This window comes from Scaptodrosophila lebanonensis, unplaced genomic scaffold (genome assembly GCF_003285725.1).
Source record: "Scaptodrosophila lebanonensis strain 11010-0011.00,11010-0021.00 unplaced genomic scaffold, SlebRS2 tig00000043-arrow-pilon, whole genome shotgun sequence".
NCBI lineage: Eukaryota > Metazoa > Arthropoda > Insecta > Diptera > Drosophilidae > Scaptodrosophila > Scaptodrosophila lebanonensis.
The window spans coordinates 5,518,580-5,534,994 of NW_022060545.1; the positions used below are offsets into that span (position 1 = coordinate 5,518,580).

General features: G+C 40.1%; 1 protein-coding gene across 1 annotated transcript in view; it reads left to right on the forward strand.

The window, feature by feature from the left end:
• Nucleotides 1-16,415, forward strand: part of LOC115623258 (frizzled-2) — a 121,292-nt gene that overhangs the window by 41,771 nt on the left and 63,106 nt on the right. The window lies entirely within an intron of this gene.

Sequence of the window (16,415 nt, forward strand, 5' to 3'; positions counted from 1 at the left end):
ATTAAAAGTTAACTCAGGCATAAAATTACCAACTTAACACCCGCTCGCTCGCTCGCTAGCTCATTTGGGCCATAATTTAAAGGCAAGTCAATGGATGGCTCCTTTGGCTATCTGACAATGTGGCAATGAGGCACACAGGCCCGTGGCAGCCACACCAACTGCTGGACACGCCTAGCAGCCAACAACAGCTAACAAGTTTTTCTACTCCATCCTACACACACACACACATACACACTTTGGTTTCCTGTCGCTTTTCACATTCTTTGCACTTTTCATTAAAATTTCCAATGAACCCCCACCCACCTTTCCACCTTGCCGGCTGTTGTAATTTGCAAATTTTCTAATTGTCGCTTGAAATTTAAGCCGTCGGCCAACACGTTGACTGACTGACGGCTCTTCTGGGTGTGTATGTGTTTGTGTGTGTGTGTGTGTGTGTGTGTGTTTGTGTGTGTGTGTGTGTTGGTGTTCGTTTCCTTGCCATGTCACGGCATAAAGTAGGTCGCCAACATGGGTGTGCAGCGGCAACGCAAAACTCAATTTAATGGAAGGTGTTCGGCTTGCTGCTCACTTTGGCTACAACTCGCTGGCCGCACTCGAGTTTAATTGCAATTAAGTTTCAGTTTCACTCTGCCGCCTGGTTGATTTTTTATTTTAATTTAATGCACAGCCTTGGCCAAATGAATAACACCCCACCCCACCTCCTCACCATATTTTTTGGCCGATGGAGCCTAGCACAGTTTGTTACACCGAAAGAAAAGAAGTGATAACAATAAATTGTATTCATAAAACGTTTCATAAAACGTGTCTAGAAGCTTTAGAAAAACAAGTTTAATTACTGAAGAGTATTAATTATACTTGTTCATAAATTAATTTTAAAGTAGACATTTATTTATATACATACTTGTATTTATCAAGTTCTTTTATAATATCCTAAATTTCCAACTTTAATTTTTTAATATATATTTCTTTTATACGTCATTTTTTGTTTAAGATGAAATATTTTTAATTTAACTTTATGGTATATTGATGATAATAAAATTATTAAAAAGAAGAGCAATTTAATTCGATTAATTCTTAACTACTATTCTGTTATCAAGAGAGCTTTAGAACAATTATTATTTTATTTACATTTCTATGGCACCCATTTGTGGAGAAGATATAACATTTAGAGCCACCTAAAATCCCCTTAGTTTTTCATTTTATTTGTTAATATTTTTGTTGCTGTCAGTGTTGCTTGTTAGTTCGCTGATTTAGCATGCCACATAAATCTACTGTGGTGCGGACACTTTATCGCTAGGCCGCACATTTTAAACTGCAATTTGGCTGCTTTATTTATTTTTATTTCTCTTATGTTGGCCAATAAATTATTCACAATTCATTGACATATTTTTATGAATATGACTTCCGATCGTTAAACAAGGCACTAAAAAAATGTCAGCGCTATCAGTAGCTGTGGCAACAGCAAATACCCCTCATCTGGCCCATCCAGCAGGGCTTGTCATTGCATTTATACGTGTGGGTGTTGTGCTGGATCTGTATATACGTATATATATATATGGGTATAGGACTGTATGTCTGTAGGCCTGTGCTTGTTTGCTGCCTATTAAAACATCATGAACGTATAATTTAATTTAAATTTTTTTCATGCGTAGTGGGGCCGCACTTCATTGTCGCCGATGTCGTCGTGGCGTTGCAGACGAAAACAAAACAAACAAACAAACCAACAACAGGCAAAGGGCGCAGATCCATTGCCCAAGCCCCAGCAATTCTCCCCCACACAGCCTTCAGCTCATTGTCAACCTTTTCGAAAATATAATCACAGCATAAAAATCAATTCCAATGCGAGCGACAGGCAACAGACACACAACCAAACAGGCAAACAGACAGAGGGCCTTTGTAGCTCCAAACAGGAGAGCCACAAGCACATGGGGAAATGTTTTACAAACCTTCAGGTCTCAACACATGCCCCTCCCTCTCCATACTCCCTACAAATGTACATAAAAAAATGTCACACATTTGTTAAACATTCGCGAGTCTGAATGGCAAATTTGCATGAGGCCCATCAACAATATAAACAACACTGTGCTGCCAAGCTGTGCCACAGAAAATCGCATGAAAATAAAATAAAAATAAAACAAGCAGAGCATCAAAAAAAGCAGGAAGAGGAAATAGGGGGGAGAGAGAAAAGGAAAATGCCGCGCGAAAATCATAAATAGCTTAAAAACAGAGCGCCGCCTGGCAGGAGCCATAGAGCCTAGCGACGAGGCGCAAATAGGCTGTCAGTTACAGATTCCTCCTGCCCCCACTCCTATCTCCACATCCTTGCCCCTTCCTGGCCACAGCTGTTTGGATATACTCGTATGTATGTATGTATGTGTACGAGTATGTATGTAGGCGCATTAATGTGGCGGCCAAAAAATGTTGAAGGCAGGCTAGAGCGGAAAAAAAAGCTGAAATACTTTTTGTGATTTATGGCTGTGTGTAGTCGGGTCGCAGATTTGCTATAAATGTATTTCCCCTCACGCTTCCCTCACTCCTCTGCAACACTCTATACTCCCTCAATGTCATACACACACACACACACACATACACAGAGAACCAGCAAAAAATGTTTTACAAGCAATTTTCCTGCTGGCTTTTATATGTGTTTGTGCATTCGTTTAACTATTTGCCCATAAAATATGACAGCAAGCTCAAGAGCGGTTCCGCATCCGTATCCACATCCCGACCCCGGGCCTAGGCTCATGGCCATGCCCATACCCATGCCGATGCCTATGCATAGGCCTCGTTGAGCTGTCGCATGGCTAAATTGTTTTTCTCGTTGGCGGCATTTTATGGCCACGTGTTGGGCAACTGCGTGTCCTTGTGGCTTTTTTTTCCAGTAGACTCGTATATACTCGCATTATGTTGGTATGTTGTTTGAGCCAAAAAAAAGTTTGAGGCTGTGTATGGAACATTTTTATGACCAAGCAAGCAATTTTTAAGCAAGCCAGCAGCAGCGTCAAAAAGTTGTTCCAATCCCGTATACAGCTAAAACACTTTTGAGCAAACTACAAATATTTCATTCCTTTACTTTATTACAAAAGACACTTCCTCCGACTAGAAGGTTTGGACAATTGACATATGCAGAAGCCTGACAGTACAACTATTCTTTATCCGGTATGTACATTGAGATCCATTTAGAACAAACGTTATGAAGTCCTGAAGCTAGAAAATGTTTCATGAAACATAAAAACTACGCATTGGGATTTCCATAACTAAAGCAATTCGGTTTCTACTTCATAGATGTTTATTTATTTATTTATGTTATGATCAATATCCCACGTATATATTCCAAACACCTATTAGTAGTAGGTGTACGTACAACTTCATGTGATTCATAATCACTTTAAACTTTCCTTAATTATATAGTAACACTAAAATTTGAAGCTATATTTGAAGCTATATTTGAAACTGTATTAAATCCACTTGGTTTAAGCAAGGGTGTCTGTTACTGACCATAATAGACTCTGAACTATCTAAGTAACTATAAACATTTTTTATATACATATGTATGTTTTACTGTCTACGATGTAATATTAGGCATCATAATAAACAATGGTATTTAAACTATTAGGATCTAAACAAAATATTATTTTCTATTACACCTACACCAAATAGTAAAGGGAAAATAGATAGACATATGTAGGTGCTACTCGTATAGTCCCCAATTTCTTGAGACGAATAAACGCAAATAAGAAACATCTTGCCATGATATTGTAACATCATTTGAATTGTGTTTACTTTTGAAAATTCCAAATTTGAATGTTTCTATAGAATTTCGATTTTGTCCTACTTCCATTACCTTTGTGTTTTTACTGTACTTAGATATGAAACCACACCATTCCCTAAATTGTCGGTGTCTGTGCCAGTGCCAGTGCCCCTCAAGTAATGTAAATCTTCGAGCTCTGTATGGCAGTCTCAGCCTCTCACTTACAGCCGCCATTTGCTGGCTCTCCTCTCATCTGCATGGCCCGTCAGGCTCAAGTGGCACTTGGCGCAGATTTTAACAACTTCATTGATGAGTCGTCTTTGTCATGGTTGTTGTCGGCGTTTGGCAATGACAAAGAGCAAGTCAACAAGTCGCCAAGTCGCCAAGTCAGCGTGCCACTTGTGCGCAATTTCAACTGTCAATTTTGCAAAATGCTGGCAACAATTTGCCGTTCGCCGTTGTTGCTGTTTCTTTTCTAAAAATATGAATATGAGCAGAAAGCATAAACAAATGCCACCAGAGCCAAGCAATTTACAAAAAATAAATTAATGCTGCGGCATAAGCAAAAGAAGAAGAAGAAAAATGCTTAGGTTGACACCTAAGCGGCTCTAATAACTTTACGGCTTGGTCTCAATCTGACTGCCTTAGCACAGTTTGCATGGAATTTGTAATAGAAACTAGTTTTGTGGTTTTCGAATGCAAAATACAACAACAACAGCATAGAGCGGCGGCAGCAATCGGTGACAGCCGCTTGTTGTGCCGATTTAAGCGAATCCAATGTGGTTAGCATTGCTCATACGCCTAGTGCAGCTCAGAAGCCACCTCCACAGTTTCCCCTGACATGCACAGAACGCCAAACAACTGATGCCCCATGGGGCACAAGTGAGGAGGCGCCAGAGTAGCGCGAATTTCTGTCAAAGTGGCACTAACAGAAGAAGCTCGCTGTGTGCGACAAGTGCCGGCCAGAGGTGCAGTTTACACTCAAATAAGCGAAATCAATTTGCATGCTGCAGCACCTTGTCTCTCTTAGATTTGTATACCCTAAAAAAATGGTCGTAACTGAATCAAATGAACGCTTTGAGAGTATTGAAGAAAAGGCACATCTGAATATACACATCTGAATACTTTTTGTTTAGTTTTCTTTTTGTTGAAGAATATATTAATATAAACATTGTTTAAATTACTTTCTAATTCGATCTAATAAGAGTAGCACTTTATATTTGTCTTATACCTTTAATATTTGTGATTAAAAAAACATTCGGAATACTTGTATATTTAACTGTTTGTTGACTCAAAAATCGATAATGTTAATAGATTCTAAACAAAATTAAAAACAATATATTTGTTACTATCTTTTCTTTTCATTATTTTCTTTCCTTTCTTTCTTTCCTCAACTTAAAAGCAAAGGTCGAGTGCTACTGCAATCTATTTAATGTTTGAGTTTTTTTTTATAAGCATTAAATATATAGTTTGCCAAAGGCTATATTAACTTCACATATTAAATTATAATTGTACCAATTGGCACATTAAATTTGAAAGAGTATCATTGGCTCGAGGCAAATGCAGAAAAAAGAAACAAGAAAACCGTGTTCCTTATTTTCATAATGGCAGCAACTCGAGGGCTTGTCGAATGCGGCACTTGCCAAGCTTCTTTCTCATCATCGGTTGCGGCTTCCGACCATAATTTATATGCTTTGGCCTATGCCCACAAATAATTTTTGCAATTGGCAAAATAAGAATAAGACGAGGGAAAAACGATGTGCGGCTCAACGTAAAGCACAAACATTTTCAACAGTGGGTGGAGCTGTGAATATTGGCTATAAAATTTATGCCCAGAACAGGCTCGTCTGCTAGGCGGCCAGAGATAATAACACAAGCGGCAAGTCGTTAAGCCCAAACAACACAGAGGGGCGAAGTGAGATGCCAAGGAAGGTTGGTTGGATGGCAGGCTGGCAGGCAGGCAGCCGGGCAGAGCAGCAACTAAAAATAAAATTATTGCTTAGCAAACTCGTCTCGTAGATGGCAGCGCAGCGATAGATGCTGCAGCCAAAGCAGCCAAAGCAGCCAAAGCAACCAAGGCAGCCACAGCACGCAAAACGTGGCGAGTTGTTGCCCAGGTGGCTGCAACAGCAACAACAGCAGCAACAGTAGAGACAACAGCAGTAGAGGCAGCAGCAACATCCAAACAGACGACAGCAACAACTCTGCGAGTGTCTGTGGCTGCCTGCCTGCCTGGCTGCCTGTTGGCCTCTTGGCCAATTACCTGCCGTCTGCCTGCCGCTAGCTGGATGCTGCCTCTCGCCTTGTTTGTGTGTCCGTTTGCTGCAACAATATTTGGTTGCCAACTTTCCATGTATCAACAACGTTTAGACTGCGGTTCGTTCGAGCAATGGTTGCTGCTTCTGCTGCTTCTGCTGCTTCAGTTGTGTGTTTGACTTTGGCTTCGTTAGCAAATATGTTTGAGAATCTACTCGTATGTGTGTGTGTGTGTGTGTACTCGTATCCATGTCCAGTCAGTAGCCAAGCGAAGCTGCTGAGCGCTTGCCAAACAACACACACAGAACACAGCTTTGTTCAGCTCAGGCTCGGCTTCGGCCACACAGCCTCGTCTGTCATGACAACAGCACCAACAGCGGCAGCAGCAGCGCCTACATCCTTAGCTAACTATGCAGAGTCCTCATCATAGTCATCGTCATCTGTGGCTTGCTATCTGCTTTGCCTGTGGCTCTGTGGCTCAGAGCAATGTTGCCTTTGTTGTTATTACCAGGTAACAACATTGGCCAGCAGTGGGCCACAAAGTCATCAGCAGCGCCCAGTAGAGCTGTTTAACTGTTTCATCATCTGTTTCGGTCCTAACCCTCCACCCATTCCGTGCTCCTTGAAGATGGTCCTAATATGCAAACAGGACTGCCAACTTAATGAAATTGAAATGAGGAAATTAGATGTGTCGACAATGGGCGGCCAGGGAACATGACTTCGTTGCACACTGTTCAAATGACTGGGAAAATTGTGCCCTAATGGAGGGATGACTGTGAGTAGCTTTGAATGGCAGAGTCAAAGTCTCAAGAGCTGCAACTGCGGCGGCTAATCGGATGGTGTGAGAATAGCATTCAACTGCAGAATCTGAAGCTACAACTTTGGGCAAAAAAGCAATTTTTGTCAAACAGGGAAGAATGGTCGTCGATCCACATTTCTTCTAGTTTTATAATTACAAGCAACTAAAAGTATTTTAAATTTACTTTTATCTCACACCTGGGTAAGCGACTTTCCCCAAAATTATATTAAATGTTACGAACTGCTACTTGAACAGCTTCCAGCATGTTCCCAGAATGCGTCCATTATGTTTCCCCATGGTATTGCAAAATTTATTAAAAGCAACATTCCAACATCTTTTCTCCATGATATTAATATGAGATTTTATCAAAATTCCTCAAAACAGCGTGGAAAAATTTCTGTAGCAACCTCAGACTCTAGGAAAGCATAAAAGCTAGAATCTCAAGGCAAAAAGAGCAGAATATTATGGATATATTTTGCATCTATTTAAGCTTAAAGCCCCAGATTCTATAATTTATTTACATTTTCTCAATATTTTTTTCATATTTGAATATTTTAAACAGGAAAATTGTTTTTGCGTTCAACGAACCAAATAAAGAAAGTATATTAAACAGCTTTAACCTAATAAACAGAATATTTCAGTTAAACTCTTTAAATCTACTGAGTAATATAAACGACTGATTGCCACACCGCATAATGGAACTGCCTTAATCTTTATTAAGAACACACTTTTCAAGCCATTAGCAGAAAGCTATATTTTTTATGATGCACAGGAGCCACAAGACATCGACAAACTGCAATTGGGCAGTAGCCGTAGCAGTGGCAGTGGCAGTCTATGTCTAGTCACCAGACCTCCAATAAAACACTTCTTTGGGAGAGGAAAAAAAGGCACATGTCATGCACTTACTTGAAACCACTACATGCCGCCACTGCCACTCCATGCCTCCAACTTGAAAACATTCTAAAAGATAGATAGAGAAATAGATAGATAGATAGATGGATAGATACAAACGACTTCATGGCCATACAAAAGAATGATGATGATTTGCAAAAACGAAAAAGTTACAGCTAAAGATATCGCCTCCCATCCATCCACAAGTCTGTGGGCTGGCCACATTGGAATTGGCTGTGCAAACGATTCGTAAATTGATGAATTGCAGTGCTCAAGTGGTGGCAGTTATTCGCAACAGTTTAGCAGCAAGCAGACGAATGAAAATCGATAAAATGCCCATAGGTATATCTATGCTTGTGTGTTTATTTGTGTCTGTGTGTGTGTGCTTGTGTGTGTCTGTGTGTGTATGTGGCATGTAAGGCCCGAGTGCTGCAAGGGCAAGTCATTAGTTTGTCATCTACTTCAGGCAACTTCAATTTGTTTTGTTTATTGAAGTTTAGCATAAAAATGAAACAGTCATCACTTGTGCACATGAGTCGCTTAGCGGCTTGGGAAATTTTTCTGGCCCTCACTTACTGCTATTTCTGCTGCTGCTGCTTTGGCTTTTAATGGGAAACTCATAAAAATTTATGTTAATTTTGTTTGGCTTCAGTCGCTTGCATTCATAATGAGGCGCGATGCTAAGTAAACAAAATAGAAAAACGACAGCAGCAGCAGCAGTTGCTCAAGAAAATGCCCTTTCATGATATTCATACGCGTATATAAATTTAAAGAATGATTAACGCTGCATAGCCAAGCTAGTGAATAATATAGTAGAAGACGACAACGAACCTGGTGCCACCTACGCTTCAACTGACTGCATTTTTTCATGCTACAATTGGAAACTTCTCCGAACTTGCTGTTTGGAAAATGCTGTGTAAACAGGCATGGTAAACAATCCAAGTCACTCGAATCCTAACCGGGCACTCGGGCAACGTGAGCTCAACAAATTAACTGCAACCTGAGACAACGCGTCGTATGAGCAATGCGCACTAATTTGTTTATTTATTTGTATTTATTTTCCAGTCAATATAAGCTACGTGAATTTTAACTGTACATAAAACCGGGCAGCAGCATTAGCAGCAGCCTGACTGGCAATAATAACAACAATGGGGCAAGTAAATAAATCAAACGTGAAGCATGCAACGCATGCGAGTGTGGCAGACGCATTTCAAGTCATTTCTACGAAACGCCAAACGGCGTCTACAAAATAAGTAAACAAATGGCACAAAATAAACGAAGTGATGTGAGGCCAAATGGAAAAGTTTTTCATGATTTCATTTGAGCTCCGCAGACTGCTCTGCTTTGAAGAGATGGAGGTATTAAATAACCCATTATATATGCAATGGGGTTGAACTAAAAAGCAAATATCTGAATTCCAAACGAGTGCTGAGCTCCTTGCAAGCACATGTTTCTAAGAAAATGGTATCAAGATTCTGCTCTAAAGAATTTTATAAAAATAATTACATTTTTCATTAGCCACAATATATTTATGGAACAGAATTTTTGAACAGAATTTACAGTTTCTGGAAAAATGGCTTTTTAAATTGCTGCTCTATTTTGTTGAAAAACAATAAACTTTTCATATTAGCCATGTCATAAATTGGCTTATTTTTACTAGTTTAATTGTAAAGTTTATTGATTCTCTCTCTAAAAATGTACATTTCATAATACAATACATACAATTCACAAGTATGAAATCTTTATAGAATTTACAATATTGCTTGATGGAAAATACACAACACTACTCGTGTGGCAATAATTTAAAGTATCTTCACACATTTAGTCGACAAATAAACAAAGAGCCGCTTACGGCCAACATTTCTCTGCCGTTTGAATCTTTATTCTATATTTTTATGCGATAATTTTCATTAAGTTTTCGAATATTTTGTTCTAGAGTTGTTTTAGAGCTGATAATGGTTTGAATGAAAATATTATCTCGATACTTCGATATCCCATCTCATAGGCTTGCGAATATGAATGAGTTCTACTTATGAATTGCTAGCAATTTTGTTGTTGCGTTTTAAATATTATGCATTTTAAAAAAAATAATTGTAATGTCTTATAAATGTTATTTCTTATAAATGTCTTGATTGAGATTTTCAACAATTTATTTGTATTTAAAAGTGCGCATAAAAATTGTTATTGCCGAATATTTGTGCACAATTGTGTTGCCAACAGAACTGTTTATACCTACACTAGTCCCCATAAATTGAGCTTAAGCTGCATCACAATATTTCATCAGAAGTCGTGCGCGTTGCACAAAGTTCCATAAGATGCAGTTAAGACTCTAATTGCCCCATGTGTGGCCAGACTGGTATAAACAACCCACACACACACACACACACACACACACACACATACGCGTATATCCTCTCTACGCTGCTACTATTGCTGTTTGTCCAGGTCAGAGTAATTTGGAAGCAACGGCATAGAGCAGCATACAGCAGCTCATCAACACTTTAGTCAGCCATTTTTCAACTTGGCGATAATATGCCACACGGAACGTGGCCGTGGCAAGCAAATACGCAAAACCTTCGCACTAAATCCACTTAAATTAATTGCAAAAGGTGATTACGTTGCCGTTTTGCCTGTGCCTGTGCCCGGGCAGCCATCTAGCCATCCGACCATCCGACCATCCAGCTATCCAGTGTGGCAGTCGAGGTGTCCCAGTCGCTGAGCCTGGTAGCAAACAGACAGCAAGCAGACAGCTGAGAAATGAACGGAGCCTAGAATTCCCCCCGACAACACCCCCCACTGCATTGGGCTGCAGGATATCAGGAGGCTGCATGCGGGCAAACGATGAGAACGCCATTTCTCTAATGCCGGGGGCGAAAGCAAACAGACACACACACGAAGACGATGATGGCGACGACGATGGCAACAGCTGCAGTAGATAGGCAAGGACTTGGCAAGGACCTTCCACGGGCTTGACAGTGGCGCATGCTGAGCATCAAAGTATGTTTGCAGTGGGTGTGAGGAAACGTCTCTTCATTTTTGCAAAGTAATTTGCAAAGAGTCAAGACAAGAAATGAAACGAATGGAAAGCAAGTGCCGCCGCCAAAATGCAGTCAAGGATAAAACAGCCAGGCGCGTTGACAGGTATTACCTGAAGGTAACCTAAGGCTGCCAAGCGCATCAAGGTGTTAGAAAAGTGAGTGTCTGTAAGGTTTATGCGTAACTCCTCTGCAAATGCTGAAGGTGAAGAGTTAACTTATGTTTGAACTGAGAGTATGACTTATCAAGAATGGTGTTGATTTAAATATTAAGAAGTAGTATTCGTTGATTCGTTAGCACCTGAATCTATAAGAAGTTTTTAACTTTGCTCCAAAGGAGCAATACAGATCTCTATAATAAACAACACTTTTAACAAAAAAAAGGACATCAAACAATTCTAACACAAATTAAGATGCGCTAAAAAGTAAACAAATAATTGAGTATATCTTCTACAATAAGGTAGATAGAATTATTGTTATTTTTGGAGTCAGTGTCAGCCAAGGAAACGCTACAATATACCTAGCAATAAAAATATGAGAATACTTAAAGAAAAAAAAATACAGACGAATTGATAACCTCCTCCTTTTTTGAAGTCGGTTAAAAAGAGCAATAGTGTGCAACATATATGGAAATATTTTCATCTTTTAGTGTAGTTGAATTATTAGACAAGTAGTTCAGCTTAGGATTCATTGTCTGGTATATTTGAAGCTTGTCTTTGCACAGAAGGCTAAGACTGCAATTCCTTTCAATTCAAGTCCACTTGCTAGCCCAGTTATAGCTATATGCCAAAGGACTCTGGAAGCTAAATTCATGAGCTGAAGCCTCGCATGAACGCAGCTTCTAAGCAGGTGTTAACATCAAACGTGCCCCAGTGATGTTTGTGTGTGTGCGTGTGTGTGTGTGTGTGCTTAAAATGTCATTAATGCGTTGCAGGGGCTGGGGTAGCTGCCGAGAGCTCATAAAGGCGTCAGTGTCTGCATCGGCGGCTCCGTTAGATAAAAGCCAAAGGCAACTAGCTCGCGAAAGGACGGAAGGGGATTGATCGGGAGCAAGACAGGAGCAAGCGTAATCAGCGCTTTGCTGGCTTGTCTGCTTGGTCTGGTTGGTTGCCTTTCAAAGCTCTCCCTCGGCATTCTGGATGTTGGCTGTAGAATTTATTGATAATTGATTATTGCTTCGTTAGGCTATACAGTTGGCGCAACGTTTTGTGGCGTATGCGACCGCATAACGTGCTACAGAGGGAGTATTTTAACAGGCAGTCTTATTGCCAGCTGTTTGTTGTTGCAAATTGAAAATGCAAATTACTCTCGGTTGCTCGCATGCTCCAGGACCTTAACTTGGAAGGCATTGCAGTAGGCGCTTTGGCTTTGGCTTTTGATGTTGCCGGCCTCAAGCCGCTTTGGGGAAAAACAAATTTTCATAAATTTTTAAAACAAACAGACGAACTGGAGCCGAATCACAAAGTTGGGCGACACTGCCACCGATTTTTTACGCCATTTTGTTTCTTGTGTTGTGCTTTGTTCTGCTGTTGTTGTTGTTGTTTGCGGCGCGCCCATCAGGACGTGCCTACTCCGCTCGGGCTGCTACTGCTTTTGCTGCTGCTGCTGCTGCTGTTGTCGAGCTCACCTTTTGAGCTTTTAAATTATTTTCCAAGCACGTAGTTCTGTCGGCTGTTTGCGTATTTAAACGTGCGCGAGCTTTGGCCGAGGGTGTGAGAAACGCAGGAAGTGAGTGAAGGAGAGAGAGAGAGAGAGGGGCTGCTGTCGCATCTCCCGCTCTTTAAAAGGATTTACACAATTTGCCTCGGCTGTCTGCCTGTGTAAATGTGGTGTGTATGTGCGGGTGTGTGTGTGCGTGTCTATCTGTTGGGCGCTGTGTTGACAAACAAACAGCGGCGTTGAGTGACTGAAGACAAGCGTCCCGCGTAGCAAAGGACCTAGGAGTACCAACAACTGGGAGCTTTGTTTGACAATGTTGCTGTTGTTGTTGTGGTCGTTGTCGTCGTCGTCGTCGTCCTTGCTGATGCCGCGCATTCATCCTGCCTTGTTTTTAGCAGAGCAGTGCCTGCTTGTTGTTGCTTTTGCTGCCTCCGCGCGTACGTGACTTGCATTTATTTTGCGGGAAAAGCAAAAGGCGGCACGGCATACAAAAACTCGTTAGTAATTTAGCAGTTGTTGAGCCACGGAGCCACGCTTCCGACGTGCCAGGCCATAGTCCTTGCTCGCACTGGCTCGCCATGTTTTCCAAAGCAATCAAATGCTCGTATATATTCATATACGATGTGTGCTAACACTCCCCAGAACCAAAAAAATAAAAGTAGAAAATAAAAGAGGGCCAGTCTATTTGGACACTCGAAGGGTTAAGCTAACAAAAAATAACCGAATCACACTGAAATTTTGAATTGTTCCAAAACAGGCACGAAAAGCTCTAACTGCAAATAATTCCATCAACACGAAGCGGCAAAAACAAGAACAACAATAACAAACTCACCTAAGTGCAGCAGCAACTGCAGCCATGCAAGAGCAACGACGATTGATAGCCACTTGAGGCACACACACTTCACAATGCATGCACTTAGAGAAAAAACAATTGGATCGACTTACAAATCACAATTAAATTAAAATCAATTTAAAAATCGAATCATTTATTTAACAGTTTATTCAGCAATACCTAGAATTATAATTGAAAATCAAATTTCGTCCATTTCTTTAGCAACTTTAAAGTTTTACCCAAAATAGAGAAACAGCGAAACTCACTTCCAGTTTTTAATATGAGATAAAGGCGAAAATTAAGAGAGGATTCCAGACAAATGGTCAGACAAGATCAGTTGGCCTGTATGGTTCCATAGACGGCTAAGATGCAAATTTCCAAGTTGCGCTTGCTTTTCGCAAACTGAATGCCATGAATATGGAGTGGCATCGTGCTTTAATAAAAATATTAAGTGTTTTAAAAATGTGCATTTAAATTAAATAGGAGACCCCTTTTGACCACTTAAAGAACTTAGGTGCAGAAATGCCACACATCGTTAAAAAATCATAAAATTTAAAAAAACGTGAAAACCTTTTCTACAAGTATTTAAAACAAAAAACCGCTTTGCAAGCAGACAAAGTGACATACGAAGGATTAAAGAATAAATAAATTCATGACGAAATTAAATAGCAATTCACAGAATGGTTATTAAAAATGTGTGCTCTGAATTTTATTTGATGAAAGTTGTTTTGGATATTAAATTCGACCTGATACCAATTGCTATATAACATGATTCTGCAACATACTTTTTATAGAATTTTCACGTTGGATTGTTTGTATATGTATACATTTTATATAAATAATATTCATTTAATTTATGTGGACTCTTTTTGTTTATTAATCTTAATCTTAATTTCAATAATAGTAGAAGCTTATGCTGCTGGCAATGCGCGTCGTACTTATTACTCCAAAATTGTTGAAAATCTCAATCTTAGGTAGGCTTAGCCTAGTTTATTCTAAAAATAGTTATTTTCTGTACGCTGCTAAACAGAATAAGAAGGCGAAAAAACTTTATATTTCTGGGCCCAATTTATTGACTTGCCCACTTACGCAAGGGGGCTTCAGAATTGGTTAAGTTTTAAATGCTTGATGGTAGTTGAACTTCTGAAGCACAAAACTTTTCTTTGAGTGCAGAAAGAGACCCCTCCTGTGGAGCTGGGAACGCGAATTGACATTGCACAGTGCACCACACACAGATCAACATTGGGCGCGCACTTTTGCACAGTGGGACACACACATAGCAATAATAACAAACAGCAGTCGGTCATAGGGTAGCGTCAGCCACACAGCATGACTTTCCCCAAATTACACTCGAATGTATGCATTTGTAGACAACATGTGTGTGTGTGTGTGTGTGTGTGTGTGTGTGTGTGTGTGTGTGTGTGTGTGTGTGTGTGTGTGTGTGTGTGTGTGTGTGTGTGTGTGTGTGTGTGTGTGTGTGTGTGTGTGTGTGTGTGTGTGTGTGTGTAAGTATGTAAGTGTGTGCGGTAAATGTTTGGGGCATTAATGGTGCAGCTCCCGTTGTGAACTGCCGGCAGCAGCTCGAAAGAGTTATTGAAAATGTTTTATTGTGTGCGTTTGATTGCTGTAAGTGTGCATGTTTGTATGTGATGTATGTGTGTGTGTATGCATGTGATGTATGTATATATGTGTGTGTGCGAATGTCTGGTGTCTAACTTATAAATATTTCAATAACATTTGAAGTGCGCCTGGTTTTGGCTGAATGGCCTGCCCGCCTGCCCGACTGCACGCCATCCTGTCCAACTCCCACCCACACACACAGGCACAAACTTACACAAATGGAAATGGGAATGGAAATGCACTTTCCATTGTGTGCGGGTGTCTAGTGCTTTGGCACTCCAAACGGCAACGGCAACGACAACAGCACTGCACTTGCCATATTTGGATTACAAAACGAAAGCGAACCAAATGCAAAGTGTGATGATTGTGTCGATGATGACGATGATTACGATGACGATGATGATGTCGATGTTTGTGCGTGAGCGCCTGCACAATGATGTGAAATAAATTTGACTTGAATTGTGATTACTTAATATGTACTTGAATGGATAGATATTTAAGCTGCAGCTGTCGAATGAATTACAAAATTGAAGCTATTTTATTTATTTATTTATGTTTAGAATGAGTGAGAACAATTTTGGCTTTAATTGTGATCAAAATGTGTTTAATCTCATCTTTTAATTTATTAATTTAATTCAATTTTTGCACAAAATTAATTAAGTTGGATCGCTTTCAAAACAACTCAAACAATATTTTTATTGGAACTTCATTGAAAGCGAAAAAGAAGAGGATTTCTTGGTATTTAAGTATTTTTTCTTAGGAAGTTATATAGCAACTCTGTTTTAGGTTTTCCCATTGTTTTCTGCTTATCAGATTATTCATAGTTGGCTTTATATACATATATCTGAAGACCTCTGGCACTTGTACCTATTTTCACTGCTTTTTAGCTTTTCAGTTTTTCGTAGCATTTGCAAGCTGCTTGCCAGCCATAAAGTTATGAAAGCAGCGCAATGAAGCCTGTGACATGGCCCAGTTAGTTGGGCGTCTGGCAAAAGTTTAACTCAATTACTCGACTACACGTGCCAAAGCATACGCATGCTGGACCCCTCGTCCCTATCCCGCCTCTCCGTAAGCCCTTTGATGGGCCTATACTAGCTGTAAGCTAGTGTGCCGTGGAGCTGGCTGACCTGTTTAGTTGGCCAAGTGTGGCTAAACATTAAGCAACAGCCACATAGACTGCCCTGCCGGCCGTGCAGCCGCCTTCGAATCCCTTTTCAAAACTCATTAGCACAAATTTGTGCTATTCAATAGAGTTGCAGGTACGCCTTGGATGCTACTGGCGACTTCTTACCTTTGGCGCACGCCCCAGCAACTATGCTGGCTAATTTGCTGCCTGCACCTTGTCGAGACGTTGGGTTAGAGTGGGAGGACTTACACTTGAAAATAATAAATATTACCCAAAGTTTTATTTTTAAAATGCGGGTATATGTTACTCTAAAATATACAGCTTCAAAGTATTTTTAAGCAACTTCTTTATTTAGGGAAAGAATTTCTAAGCAACTCCTTTTTTTAGGAAATAATAAGAAATTTCCTCAACTCACTTGTATAATGTATAATATATTTTACAATATA